General features: G+C 38.7%; 1 protein-coding gene and 1 long non-coding RNA gene across 16 annotated transcripts in view; one reads left to right on the forward strand and one right to left on the reverse strand.

Annotated features, from left to right (window-relative positions):
• The window catches only part of RBMS3 (RNA binding motif single stranded interacting protein 3), a 1,621,798-nt gene that overhangs the window by 1,176,624 nt on the left and 429,187 nt on the right, over positions 1–15,987 (forward strand). The gene's annotated exons all lie outside the window — the stretch shown is intronic.
• Positions 8,511–15,077, reverse strand: LOC145520529 (uncharacterized). Its single transcript, XR_014064549.1, has 2 exons — positions 14,044–15,077; positions 8,511–10,437 (listed from the first exon to the last, which is right to left on the reverse strand). It is a non-coding gene; the product is annotated as an uncharacterized LOC145520529 (long non-coding RNA).

The raw sequence follows: 15,987 nt of genomic DNA on the forward strand, positions 1-15,987 counted from the left end.
ATCCTTTATGAAACATTACCTTAACTTCCCCCTCACACACACAACAAGGAATTGTTTTGTCTAAAATACCAATAAGGTTGAGGTTGAGAAACCCTCTTTTAGAATGATAATATCACGTCATTGTGATATCATCACTGCATTTGTAAAACCCAAATTACTTTTGTTGCCTTCAATTAATATTCTCCTAAGTTGCAATTGACAATCAAATAATATCTATCTGTCAATTTATCTATCTATTCATCATCTATCTGTGACTTTTCATCTTATGAGTGATGGTAAACTATGTGATTACTTAATGGAAGCCAGTTAAAATGTGAATGCCTTTAATGACATGCCATACTTAATACGGAGAAGGCAGTGGCACCCCACTCCAGTCCTCTTGCCTGGAAAATCCCATGGATGGAGAAGCCTTGTAGGCTGCAGTCCACGGGGTCGCTAGGAGTCGGACACGACTGAGCGACTTCACTCTCACTTTTCACTTTCATGCATTGGAGAAGGAACTGGCAACCCACTCCAGTATTCTTGCCTGGAGAATCCCAGGAACGGGGGAGCCTGGTGGGCTACTGTCTGTGGGGTCGCACAGAGTCGGGCACGACTGAAGCGACTTAGCAGCAGCAGCAGCAGCAGCAGTAGCAGCAGACTTAATAATTTGTCATACCCCCTTTCTATCCCAGTCCTATCTTGAGTGTCTATAGCATTTCCATTTTTGGTCTAGATCTATGAAGCCAGAGTCCATGTTTAAGTCAGTCTTCATTTTTACCTCATGGTGGGCTTTTAGATTTTTTATTGAACAACCCCATACAAGTTAATTCTCTTGGAGAGGGTAAACAATTAAGTCTGCTGAAAAGTAGAGATCAATGGATTAAAATATATTTACTAGACTCTAGTACATACAAATGGGCCTGCATGATAAATTTTTGATCGCTTAAAATTCTTTCAATTAAGGCTCTGAAGTCATACATGATTAAGCTCCTTTTGGATAATTTGCTGTGAATGTTAAAATACTTTTTCAGAAAATGCCTCCGTTTATTTTTTAAGAACCACCTTTGTAGTTGGAGATCATTCATTTTCCTTCGGGGCTGGACAACTGAAAGAGTTGAAATTTGATTAGCGTTTGGCTACCAGCATGTCCTTTTAAAAAGGAGAGAAAATGATGATTAATTAAAATTCAGGTGCTTTCGATGTATTTTCACATATTGTCTATGCTCACATACTCTCCAAAAGTAAAGCAAAAGTAAATCTTATAATTGTGTTTCCATTTTACCTTCATGTCAATATTTTATTTTGAGACATTTTCTCCTCTGTGCAGTCACTATAACGTTCTCATAGCTGGTTTTTATAACTTGCATCGAAGATGATGATTCTATTTCTTCTCTAAATATTTTAATGTAATATTTACATTCTGCTTATATATTTGTAAGACTTACCTGGTGGCTCAGATGGTAAAGCATCTGCCTACAATGCGGGAGACCCGGGTTCGATCCCTAGGTCAGGAAGATCCTCTGGAGAAGGAAATAGCAACCCACTCCAGTACTCTTGCCTGGAAAATCCCATGGACGGAGGAGCCTGGTAGGCTATAGTCCATGGGGTCACAAAGAGTCAGACATGACTGAGCAACTCCACTTTCTTTCTTTCTTTATATATTTGTAAACTGTTTATCTTCATTTGCTGTTTCTTCTTTAAAACGCAGTCTGAAAAACACATCGTGGATTAAGTGGGACAGGTGCGTGTGTGTGTGTGTGTGTGTGTGTGCGCGCGCGCGAACACGCATGCTCAGTCATGTCCAACTCTTTGTGACCCCATGGAGTGTAACCCGCTAGGTTCCTCTAACCATGGGATTCTCCAGGCAAGAATACTGGAGTGGGTTGCCATTTCTTTCTCCAGGGGATCTTCCCGACATAGGTTCTGAACCCACGTCTCTTGTGTTTGCTGCACTGACAGCTGAATTCTTTACCCTGTACCACCTAGCAAGCCCGTGTGTGTTAGTTGCTTAGTCATGTCCGACTCTCTGTGACCCCATGGACTGAAGCCTGCCAAGCTCCTCTGGCTCGTGGGATTTTCCAGGAAAGAATACTGGAGTGGGTTGCCATTTCTTTCTCCAGAGAATTTTCCTGACCCAGGGTTGAACCTGGGTCGCCTGTATTACAGGAAGATTCTTTACTGTCTGAGCCACCAGGGAAGCCCAGGAAGCCCATACAGCTTATAAATTTTTAAGCTGAAGGAAAAAAGGCACTACAAATGTTTATTTTGGTGGTAAACACAGTCAACAGTAAAAAGGTCAATGTACCAGCATAAGAAGGCAGAGTTTTAAACATAGGCAAGTCACCTCTAGACTGTTATATATTTCAATCTACAGAATAACATTGTGTAATTTTATGGGATTCCTTTGCATTTTTTAGAATTCTAAATGATTTAGTAAAAGCTGTGTATTCCTCTTAACACTGATGATTCCAGATTATAGCGTGTATTGGGGAATCATCATTATACCTCATGTACATCACGGCAGATCTTTGTAGAAGAGGAAGTGGGGTTGACATGGGTTGCAGATAACAAGGGTTACCAAGAAGCCTATAGAGAAAGTAGAAATGAGAGATGATATAACATTGCTTCACAAGTTGATGAACTAACAAAAATAAATCATAGATGTCTATTAGCCTCAGTCTTGGCAGTTCAGATTCTGCAAGGGGAAAAAACAGTGTAGCTTTCTGATACCTTTTCCATATTTTCCCTAATTTAATTTTAATGAGTGGACATAATGCATGGTGTATCCTGCAGGCTCCACTGATTTATATCCTTTCACATTAATATGGTTCACATGGTCATTGCACTTCCAAAGATTTTGTAACAGCTAGTTAGGAGGTGGTCTGCTATGGCAATTAGGTCTGTTATATGGTCTTCATGCTGTTTGCCCCTCTTTGGGGTTTTGTTAGAATATGGTGCAGAACAGTTTTCGTTTTTGCTGCTTGGCAGTGTGTAGATATCTCACGAGTTAAGATACTAGCTTTGGTGAAACTCCCAGTTTTCAGAGTTCCCAAATTGCTAAAGCTATTGCTAAGTAGGAATTTTGTTGATTCATGTATCAGTACTATGAGGTTGTGGAGTACCTGTCTTGCTATCTTTGAGATATATTATGATAAATGAGATCACAGATCATGCCTACTTTCTACTCTATACAAACTCCGTGGTCTCTACAGCACTCCATTTGAATGGATGTGTAATTGATAGTTAAAACTGTATTGTTGGGACCTGATTCACAATAAGGTGTGTGCAAATATTTTTCACAACAAGGAATTTTCTTTTCAAGGGTGTCTTAAGTGTGTTTAACTTCCTTTGATCATCAGTGAAAGTTTTACTGGATCCCAGAGTATTCAGTAACCCATAGAATCTTGCATCAGAGCTAGAGCTGGGCATGGTTTGCTCATATGCTGAGAATCTTTCCTCAGACTCTCCAAGTACAAAGCATCTATGAGAACCTGCCATGGGTAATTTCTTATAATAACTAAGGGGGATTTTATGAGCAGAACATATGTTGGCATAAGTGGACATGAGAAAAACCAGCAGCCAGATTAAACATTCACATCTGTTTCTGAGTTTTCCTGTATGATTCCTTTTCTACTTATTTATTCTTTCATCTGCTAGAGCTCACTTGCAGACAAATGTTGCTAATGCCAATGTTTAAGAAAAAAAAAAAATGGGCAGAAACACTCTTTCCATCAACATACTATTTTTTCTTTAGTTTGGGAAAAAATCTTCACTATGTTAAGGGAGGGCAGAATTCTTTCACATGAAGCACAACTTTTCCATAATATGCAATCCAAGCAATAGACAAATGGCACAAGTTATAATCATTTTTAAAAATCTGAAAGAGAAAAAGACTATTTTTTTTTTTCACAGCTTGGCTCAACATAAATATTCTAATAAAGTCTATGGGGTAAGATGTTTTGGAAAATGGCAACTGTCCTATTTGGAACACCAGAATTGCTATATTGGGTATATTTCCAAGATACTGTAAACTGGTAAATTTATTACAAGTTTTAGATATTCATGAGCTACTTATCAGTAGAATATATAAATAGTTTTTCATTAAATTTAATTTCGAGGTCCCCCTTTCTTTTCTGTACAGTTGCTGGAAAAGATTTTCTTTTTTTGGTTTTTTGGATTTTGAAGTTTTCCCTAAACACCTTTTCATAAAGAAATAAAACTGAAACACTTTACATTTTTACTGCATTTTTATTCCACTTTCAGAAAATTCATGTCTTACTCTTGTATGTTTCACATAATTCTATACATGAGGTTACCAATCACCTTATATTAAAACTAAAATTTATAAAAATTAACAGTTCTAAATATTGTACTTAAACATTTTAGTTTATCATTTATTTATGATACTACTTCCTTGCTGCTGGTTTCATGAGGAAAACAAAATTTGTTGAAAAAATATGCTTCCACATATTTTATATATTTTTCACCTTTATTTTAGAATTTTAAAAACTACACACACATGCATAGAAAATAGTGTAATAATAAGTTATAAGTATCTTTAACACGTCCATCACCTAATATCAATATTCTCCTACTGTAAGTCCTGTTTTTTCCAAGGTTGTTTTTTTTCAGTTTCCTCATACCACTAGACCACATCCCTCTAAGTATTTCATCATTAACTAGCTGAGGATTTGTATATTACCTATGAGACTACCTCCCAATTGAGCTTTTAAAAAAAAAAGCTGTTTTAAATTTTGTGAAAATATTTTAGTAAGCTTGATATAATGCTCTCAGTTAACATTGCATTTAAATCTTGCCAACAAAATCACTGATGATTATCTAGAAAAAATGACTTAGAACTAAGTGTAATATGCTGATGAGATAGTAAAGGATAAGGCAGAATATGTTTCATCTTACATTTTTATTGTCATTGTTTCCGGGTCATATGCTGCTTACCTGTGAAGACTATACAATTTTGCAGAAGGCTTCCCAAGCTAATCCCCTGGGGTGGGCGTTTTGGTTCTGCTACGCCATTGTTTACATGATAGGATGTACTCTCTCACTTACATGAATCACTCACCTAAGCTGTATACGTGTTTTTTAAACATATAAACTGTTAAGGCTAGGAGAAGAATGTGGTCATGGTAAGCACAGTTGAATACCTTCACCAAAACTATTTAGCGGAAGCACTGCTTAATTACATTTGAAACAGAGCAGCTGAGAGGCAGAAGGCCCAAATGTTCCCTGAACTAGTGTAGAGCCTCAGTGTGCACGTCTTTCTCTGGTCTCCCTTGCGTGGCCTGGGAAGAATGTTAGAGGGCAGCAGAAGTCTGCTCTTAGGCTAATAGAATGCTTGGATTGTATGTTTCATTCATATTCTCTACATGCAGTATTCATTGCAGTGTTGGTATTAGCAGAATACTTGCTTCTCAAAGTGCTCTGTATATTTCAGAACCCATGGTTTTTATTTCAAACCTGCTATGGATTTGATGCTTTTATAAAATAAAAATGAATCCAGAAAAGTAGAATAAAAGAAAGCAAAGACAAAATACAAACTCAATTTTATTATTATTAGGTTTAACGTATGTAAAACTCGTCTGTCAAATTACTGTAAGTGTTTTCCTTCTCTATGATTTTATTGTAGTTGATTTATAGTGTTGTGCCAATCACTGCTATATAGCAGTGACTCAGTTTACACATATAGACATTCTTTTTTAAAATATTCTTGTCCATTATGGTTTATCCCGGGAGATTAGATATATTAATAGTTCCCTGTGCTATACAGTAGGGCTCCCTGTTGCCTCAGTGGTAAAGAATCCACCTGCCAAGCAAGAGACCTAGGTTCAATCCCTGGGTTGAGAAGATCCCCAGGAGAAGCAAATGGCAACCCACTCCAGTATTCTTGCCTGAGAAGTTCCATGGACAGTAGAGCCTGGCGGGCTACAGTCTATGGAGTTGCAGAGAGTTGGGCATGGCTGAGCGACCAAACAGCAGCTGCACAGTAGGGCCTTTTGGGGTTCACACCCCCAAACTCCCAGTCCATCCCTCTCCCACCTTGGCAACCGCAAGTTGCTTCTCTATTATCTGTGAGTCTGTTTTATAGGTAGGTTCACTTGTGACATACTTTGGATTCCACATATAAGTGATATCTGGTAATTGTCTTTCTGTTTTCTGACATACTTCAATTAGTATGATAATCTCCAGGTCCATCTATGTTGCTACAAATGGCATTATTTCATTATCTTGATAGCTGAATAATATTCCACTGTATATATGTACCTCTTCTTTGTCCCTTCATCTGTTGATGGGCATTTAGGTTGTTTCCATGTCTTGTCTATTGTAAATAGTGCCGCAGTGAACATAACAGTGCGTGTATGTTTTGAATTACAGTTTTTTCTGCATATATGCCCAGGGGTGAGATAAATTGTTTTTAAAAGCTTACTCTACATTTTTGTTCCTTACCTCTTATCAGACAAGTGACAAATGTTGTGTGTTATGGCCTTAAGTCCACAGACCTGACGGGATTGCGACCTGTAGGCAGAGATGGCAGTCACACTATTGAACTGCCAGTATGGCACTGTCACTGACCAACAAGCCTAGACCCCAACCAAACACTGGTAGAGGGGTTGTGGATGCCCCTTTATCTGTGCCAGGTTTTGACTGGATTGCAAGATGATTCTAGGGGTCCTGGAAGAAGAAGAGGCAGGGTAACCAGGGAGTCTGGGTTAGAACTTTTAAGTATGGGCTGGGGTGATTCAGTAAGAAACTGTTTTCCAAGAGACATCCCAGTGTTTCAGTATGCTAACAACCTGCATAGGCAAACCCCCGTACCTGTCAGTACCATCGTAACATAGTAGGTGATGGTACATATGTGTTGAGTGAGTGAGTGAGTGACTGAATGAGGTTTATAGAAGGAGCACTTCTCCTTTAAAGCTTTTATTAATGACAATTCAGACACCAGGATAAGATGTGTGTCAGGACATGCAGAGCCTTCTCCCTAATTAGATATAGCAGCACCTAAGCACAAGCCGAAGGGGACACAGGTCGTTCAGGAACCCACGTCCAAACCAGAGAAGCCTCAGTGTACATTTGCTTTGAGTTTGCCTGGAGCTCTTCTCTTTATGTGACCTCATCCCCAGTTACACGTTTGCAGTTGTAATAGTTTGGCTTTCTTCTCGTAAGTAGAAATTTTCATTGTAAAAAATCAAATTGACCTTGACTCAAGGCCTATTCTAAAAGAAGTTTATTTTTTGAACTTGAAGTATTTTTTAGATGATTTATTTGTTGGAGAACAACCACTGACATGGGTATGGAATGTTGACTGATGAAGGTGGATACAAAATACATGAAGACCCTATCATTAACACATGTACATTCTAGAATGAAAGTGGCAGATTAATGCATAAATATTAGCAAGAGAATAGGGACAAAGTAATATGAGGCTCAGTGCCCACAAGAAATGGATTTTATACAGCAGTCCCCACAATTTGTCATGTTCTTCTCAAATCCTGGCTTATGCATGAGATTTGCTCTCAGCATCCACTCTTACCCCTCCTTGGTGAAGTAATACAAAGCCGTTTTTCAGATCTCAGGGTAGATGACACTTATTTTAGAACCACTTTGATGGGCAGCGCCTCCAAGAACCTTTAGTTCTGTGTCCCTTCTTGAAATCCTCCCAGCTTCCTGTAATTATCCTGTCAAATGACTAAAACATTTGATACCTGCACTTTACTTCCGATCTTTCCTATAATATTAGCCCCTTGTCTCCCATGCTCAAGAAATAGATGCTGACTGGTTAAAAAAAAAAAAAAAAAAGATTTTCAGTCTCTTAATGAACATTCAGAAACCAAACAGCCTTATTTTAATTTCCTAGAAAACACTCCTTGCAATAAAGCATGGCCTTGTATTTTGGAAGGAGAAATGATGCATGAGTAAAGAACTCATGCATTCTGGTGGAATTTTACATACATATTTTTAAAACTTTTCAAGAATGAATATTCCTATGCACATATTTTCTACCCAACGTCCCTGACCTTTCTGCCTTTCTTCTGAGAAAAATAAAATCCATTCTTCTTTTTGTATATTTCATGGGATTTGCCAAGTCTTGGGTGCAGACATGTTTTATTTCCTGAGTAATGAGATACTTCCGTTTGAGATAGGGCACCTTGTCCTGCCCTAAATGAGGTATGCCAACCCAAACATGAATTGGAACACCAAACATGGTGTCTCTGTTGTGTGTCTGTCGGTTGTGTGATCTATTTCTGAAAACCAAGTGCAAAAAATGCAATGCCATATTTTACTGTTTGTGAATTTTACCTTCTGTTAATATGATTGAAGTAACTGGAAATGGAAATTGTCAGAACAATTTAGCAAAGAAGCCCTGTAAAACTTGTTATAGTCCTGGTAGAAAAAATCAGTTTAGAAGGCATATTCTTCAAACCTGGTTTTATTTGGTAAAACACATCGGTGCCTGACCTTTCCACAAACATACTAAAGAGGAGTCGTTTAGAGGTCTTTGTCTTAAATTATAAACAGCAGGCTGATCAAATTCTGCTGTATTTTGCTCATAGTGTATGACAGAATGCATAAGTGCACCACACAGACAGCTAAATGACTGGCTATTTGGATGAGTTTGATGTGTATTATATGAAATTGCATACTTGACAAAGCAGTAAAAACTCAATGTTATGTACTAGAAGAATCTAAGGATTGAGTAAATCAAAGAATCTTCACAAGTTTGTAATTCAAGCTAATCTTTCCAGGCTGGAACTAGAGAGTTTTACACTCTTGGGCAACTTTTAAATTTCTGCAGTTGTGTTTTTAGGGGAGAAAACCAGAAGTGTGTTACACATATTGTGCATTAAAGTGTATTTTCAGGGAGTGCATTTTCAGTGTAAAAAGAAATGAAGTTTCATGAAGTGTGAAATATAAAGTAAGCTCCAATTCCTCATCCATCACCACAGGTGATAACTGTTAAGAGGTACCACACATTTCTTGCATGTATCCAGACACAGGTATTCCTCAGGTGTACATCTGCGAGGCAGGATAGCTCAGGGGCTTTGAGTAACAGGTCTGGACCTCATCTACCAGTTGCGTGACTGTGAACATGTCACTGACCCTCTCTTCTCATCAATTTTTTCCTTTCTAACTTTAAGATGATTACGGTACCTATGTCATAAGATTGAGGACTAACTGATATTTTAAGTTTAGAAGAACACCTACCTTCTTGAAGAAGCTTTCGAATATAACTATTGATTATGTTTGTTGTTATTATGAATGATAATAAAATATCTATGTAAATCAAAAGAATTAGTATATATGTATATGAATAAATACTTGCATATATTTTTTCGTATTTATGCAATGTCTTCCTATAGACACCAGTGGTCATTTATCTTGGACACATTGTCATGTTAGTATATATAAAGGTTTGTTTGTAATCACTGTATAGAATACTATTTCATGGATAGACCATGATTTATGAGTCCTCTATTGATAGAGATTCAGATTCATTCCTATCTTGTCCTGTGACCACAATGTTGTCATAACAGCTTTGTATATGATTGTTCTTATAAAACTTTATCTATAGGATAAATGGATCAAGGCAGGCCTATGAAAAAATACATTTAAAATATTGGTAAAAGTGAAAGTGCTAGTCACTCAGTTTTGTCTGACTCTGCTACCCCCTGGATTGTAGCCCTCCAGACTCCTCTGTCCATGAGATTCTCCACGCAAGCATACTGGAGTGGGTAACCATTTCCTTCCCCAGAGATCTTTCTGACCTAGGAATTAAACCCAATTGCAGGCAAATTCCTTGCAGGTCAGACAGAATCAGACAAGATTCTTTACTGTCTGAAAAGTCAGTGACAGATATGTTACAAAATTTTGCCGAGCTTTTCTTCCACCAACAAGATAAAGAAGTTGTCTTGTAAGGGGGATATTTTGAAGACTCTTTATTTAGGGTCTAATATTTTTTAAAAAACAGCCTGTAAAAGAGACATTAAGAGAAAAGAGCTACACTAATGTTGACAAAAAGGTTTAATTGGTAGCAGGTAGAAATAGATGGGGAAACAGTGTCAGACTTGATTTTTGGGGGCTCAAAAAATCACTGCTGATGGTGATTGCAGCCATGAAATTAAAAGACGCTTACTCCTTGGAAGGAAGGTTATGACGAACCTAGACAGCATATTTAAAAGCAGAGATATTGCTTTGCCAACAAAGGTCTGCCTAGTCAAGGCTATGGTTTTTCCAGTAGTCATGTATGGATGTGAGAGTTGGACGGTGAAGAAGGCTGAGCGCCGAAGAATTGATGCTTTTGAACTGTGGTGTTGGAGAAGACTCTTGAGAGTCCGTTGGACTGCAAGGAGATCCAACCAGTCCATCCTAAAGCAGATCAGTCCTGGGTGTTCATTGGAAGGACTGATGTGGAAGCTGAAACTCCAATACTTTGGCCACCTCATGCAAAGAGTAGACTCATTGGAAAAAACCCTAATGCTGGGAAGGATTGGGGGCAGGAGGAGAAGGAGACAACAGAGGATGAGATGGCTGGATGGCATCACCGACTCAATGAACTTGGGTTTGGGTAGTCTCCGTGAGTTGGTGATGGACAGGGAGGCCTGGCGTGCTGTGGTTCATGGGGTCGCAGAGAGTTGGACATGACTGAGCGACTGAACTGACTGACGTGAGCTTGTGCTTTTTTGACCAGTCGTTGTACATCATAAACCAAAGCTTAAGTAGAGAATTACAATCCACAGACACAATTTTATTGAAATCTGAAAGAAATATTGCAAACAATTTTTATAGTCTTAGTTTGAAGTTGTATAGTAAGTGATCAGATTAGTTTCTTAATGCATCTGTTGTAATCTATAGCAATTTTAGTCAAATCAATTTCATGTCCTCCTCTTCTTAGCCTTATTAGCACTGAGACCCTCCTCCATGGCTCTGTGATCTATAGAAGCACCCTGGTCTCCATGCAAGGTTTACACTATTATCTCCATCTCAAAATTCTTCACAGTTTTTGAACAAGGGACCCATTATGTTCCTTTTGCTCTGGGCCCCACAAATTAAATAGTGGGTCTTGGTTAGCAGTAATGAAATTCCTTATTAATAAGGCCTGCTCAGCTGAAACACAGTATATTTATTTGTCTTCTGGGAAGTGCCTCATGGTTCTGTTCATGGCATATTTCTGAGAAGACGCAGGATTTAATTTCCAACAGGACGTCAGCAAAAGTATATAAGCCAAATATCTGATACAGAGCTGTGAGAATAGAATTATGAACGAGACTTTGACACAGATCTATTTCAAGGGGATCTTCTTTTCTGAACAATGAAAAAGCCTGTGTTTACATAAATGCATGTCCTGTAAGGCTGTGGGAGAATATCACTGTCCACAGATGGGATCACTTTCCCATGGAAAGTGTTGAGTCAAACGGGAAGTTGCACATTTTGTGCTAATGTGCTGATGATGTATACTTTAGAGATCTAATTGCCTGATAACCCCAATTTAACAACGAAACTAGCGCAGGCAAGATGAATGCTTGTTTTCAATGACATTGATCTCAGTAACCGATCCCGAACTTGAACTGAGTCAGTGTCCCCACCTTCTCCTCCTTTCCCAGTCCAGATTTTCCTTCCACCTTTTGACAAATGGTTCTAATTGCAGGCAATCGCTACATCATAATATTCCATGACTGGGTTCTCCTACCTGACAGACAAACCAAAACCAATTAAACATGGGTTTTCCAATCAGCTGTGGAAGAGGAGAGATGCTCAAATCCTGGAAATAAACCACTTGACTGAAAACCTGTGACCTTCAAACCTTGAGCGCTTCTATGAGATTGGCTTTCTTGATGGTGAACAAGGATGATGATAAATCTATGTCACAGAACATTTTTAAGATTTAATGATATTATCTATGAACCATGTGAGCTCCAAAGAAAAGACTATTTAAAACAAAGAAACAAAAAAGCGATTTCACATAAATGGATTACCATATATATTTGATAAAATACAGTGGGATAGATGTATTTTAAATACAATTTTTTATTTTAGTCATATACTCCTGATAAGTCCTGAGTAAACAGAAATGAAAAGATCAACTAAATTATAAATTTCTGATTTTATCATGATGTATAACAGTGTGTGTGCATTTGGACAGTGTTCAGATGCTGTAAAAATAGTAGTTTTAGATTACCATTTTTGACATTTTAGAGTATAAGTAATATATTAACTTCCCTACACCAATATTATGTTGGATGAACAGAATGTCAGTCAACTCACATGACTGCTGGTCAAAAAACCCATGTTTTGGCTTCATAGCATGTTCTATAAGATGATTTTTTTATAACAGTAAAAGATATTATGGAGGATTTATTCCAGAATCTTCATTTGTAACTGAGTCCCAGAGTGATTGCTCAGGTGTTAAATATTGGATCATTCACAAAGGTTATGAGAGTTTTTACTCAAAAACCTAGGCCTTGTTGTAAAATATTTGTTTGGACTACAGGAATAAGAAAGCCTTCCTCAGTGATCAATGCAAAGAAATAAGGAAAACAATAGAATGGAAAATACTAGAGATCTCAAGAAAATTAAAGATACCAAGGGAACATTTCATGCAAAGATAGGCTCAATAAAGGACAGAAATGGTATGGACCTAACAGGAGCAGAAGATATTAAGAGAAGATGGCAAGAATACACAGAAGAACTGTACAAAAAAGATCTTCATGACCCAGATAACCACGATGATGTGATCACTCACTTAGAGCCAGGCATCCTGGAATGTGAAGTCAAGTGGGCCTTAGAAAGCATCACTATGAACAAAGCTAGTGGAGGTGATGGAATTCCAGTTGAGCTTTTTCAAATCCTAAAAGATGATGCTGTGAAGGTGCTGCACTCAATATGCCAGCAAATCTGGAAAACTCAGCAGTGGCCACAGGACTGGAAAAGGTCAGTTTTCATTCCAATCCCAAGGAAAGGCAGTGCCAAAGAATGCTCAAACTACCTCACAATTGCACTCATCTCACACGCTAGCAAAGTAATGCTCAAAATTCTCCAAGCCAGGCTTCAGCAGTATGTGAACTGTGAACTTCCAGATGTTCAAGCTGGATTTAGAAAAGGCAGAGGAACCAGAGATCAAATTGCCAACATCCATTGGATCACCAAAAAAGCAAGAGAGTTCCAGAAAAAAAACATCTACTTCTGTTTTATTGACTATGCCAAAGCCTTTGACTGTGTGGATCACAATAAACTGTGGAAAATTCTTCAAGAGATGGGAATACCAGACCACCTGACCTGCCTCCTGAGAAATCTGCATGCAGGTCAGTAAGCAACAGTTAGAACCAGATATGGAACAACAGACTGGTTCCAAATCAGGAAAGGAGTACGTCAAGGCTGTATATTGTCACCCTGCTTATTTAACTTATATGCAGGGTACATCATGAGAAACACTGAGTGGTATAAAGCACGGCTAGAATCAAGATTGCCGGGAGAAATAGCAAGAACCTTGGATATGCAGATGATACCACCCTTAATGGCAGAAAGCGAAGAAGAACTAAAGAGCCTCTTGATGAAAGTGAAAGAGGAGAGTGAAAAAGTTGGCTTAAAACTCAACATTCAGAAAACTAAGATCATAGTATATGGTCCTATCATTTCATGGCAGATAGATGGGGAAGCAATGGAGACAGTGACACTTAATTTTTCTGGGCTCCAAAATCACTGCAGATGGTGACTGCAGCCATGAAATTAAAAGACACTTGCTCTTGGGAAGAAAAGTTATGACCAACCGAGACAGCATATTAAAAACCAGAGACATTACTTTGCCAACAAAGGTCCATCTAGTCAAAGCTATGGTTTTACAAGTAGCCATGTATGGATGTGAGAGCTGGACTATCAAAAAAGCTGAGTACTGAAGGATTGATGCTTCTGAACTGTGGTGTTGGAGAATACTCTTTGAGAGTTCCTTGGACTGCAAGGAGATCCAACCAGTCCATCCTAAAGGAAATCAGTCCTGAATATTCATTGGAAGAACTAATGCTGAAGCTGAAACTCCAATTCTCTGGCCACCTGATGTGAAGAAGTGACTGATTTGAAAAGACCCTGATGCTGGGAAAGATTGATGGCAGGAGGAGAAGGGGACGACAGAGGATGAGATGGTTGGATGGCATCATGGACTCAATGGACATGAGTTTGAGTAAACTCTAGGAGTTGGTGATGGACAGGGAGGCCTGGTGTGCTGCATTCCATGGGGTCGCAATGAGTCAGACATGACTGAGTGACTGAACTGAACTGAGATTATTGTCATCTTTAGCAATGAATGCAGAGAACTGAAGTCAATTCTTATTTTCTTTGACCACTTCCTCATATAAATGTGAAGTCTATCCTGTGTCTTTACTTTTGGCTTGCTTGAGTTTTAAAAGCCATAGAATGATGGGAGAAAGCAATAGTGTTCAAAATGGGCAATAGAAGTACTTGCTTTGGGGATTTAGAAAATGCGGGTTTGAGGAAGTGAAGCAGCTTTGGTTGAGGAGAGAGATGGAGCAGCTATAGGAACCCTGGTTCCCTTCCGTGTTCAGGACGAGCTAACAAGCAAGGGGGAAAGAAGAGGCCTTTAAGTGTAGGAAAACTCAGCTCATTCTCTGCTCTTCCAGTTTTCTTCTTTTGAGTCAATGCTAGTGCAGTATAATTTATGTTCAACAAACTGCGTCCATTGGAAATGTACAAAGCAATCTGTTTTGACAGGTGTGTGCAACTGAGAGGCCGCCCCACCAGCACACAAGGCTCAGGGCCTTTCCTGGCTCACAGCTGGGCTTCTGCAGCCCATCCCCCAGCCCAAGGTACCACAGCTTCCCCCAAGACTGGAGCCTTGCAGCCTGATCGTACCACTTAACATGTCCCCAAAGAAGCTTATCAGCTGTTTCCCTGGAATTATTTTTTTTTTAATCACTCTATTTTCTCACTATATTCCTGGGGAAATAGAAAGAATATATTTTATAGTTAATTGGCCAGTTTCATTTAATAACTGGAAACAATTATGCAGAAGAAACAATATTCACAACTTTAAATGTGCAATAGGAAAGCCAAAAAAAAAAAAAAAAAATTAGGTTTACTCTGCAAAATCCAAGCTGATATATGGGAGAAATATACAGGTGAAGTCCCAGGAAGACCAGTTTTTCAAGAATAGCTCCTGGATTCCTGTAGATATGTCAGGAGTAAAGTCATTTTCATTCTCCCTGCAATGCCTGTCCAAGAGTGGGAAAGGGGGTATCGCAAAATGGATGGAAAGATGGGTAGATGGCGGAAATGAGGAAAGTAGGAAGTCAGGGGAGACCACATCCATGTCACCCATGACTATTTTAGTGATATAAAATATTGAAGGGCTGAAGGAGAAAGAATATTTTCTTATGACTGTGCTGCCTGGTAATGACCTAATCTTAGTGCTGGGGAGACCCAGTTTCAGAGCCAGCTCCAACACTGGTGTCATGACACGGTCCCTCTCTCAACTCGGTTGAACATTATTTCTGTGATTTGTAAAATAGGAATGATGTTGTTTGTGTTATAGGGTTAGTTTAAGAATTAAATGAGGTCATACGTGTTGTTATAACAAGTCAGACACAAGAAAGAACGCCCGTTACGATTTCTGTATATATGAAGCTGGAAGAGAGCCAGCCCTGAGTGATGGTGATGACAGAGCGAGTGCCACTCTGGGTGGAGGGCGATAAGCAGCAAGAAGCGCAGATGCTTCTGGGTCACTGATAATGTGCTATTTTTATTTAGGGGATAGTCGTGTGTGTGTGTGTATTAAATAATACAAGCCACTCTTCTATGTTAGAAAAGGCAAGATATGCGCAGATGCTTCTGGGTCACTGATAATGTGCTATTTTTTATTTAGGGGATAGTCGTGTGTGTGTGTGTGTATTAAATAATACAAGCCACTCTTCTATGTTAGAAAAGGCAAGATATAGTCGCCTTTTCTTGTATGATGATCTAAAACTGCCTCCAAAGTGTTTT

Source organism: Giraffa tippelskirchi, chromosome 9 (assembly GCF_054371585.1).
Source record: "Giraffa tippelskirchi isolate mGirTip1 chromosome 9, T2T-mGirTip1v1.2.pri, whole genome shotgun sequence".
NCBI lineage: Eukaryota > Metazoa > Chordata > Mammalia > Artiodactyla > Giraffidae > Giraffa > Giraffa tippelskirchi.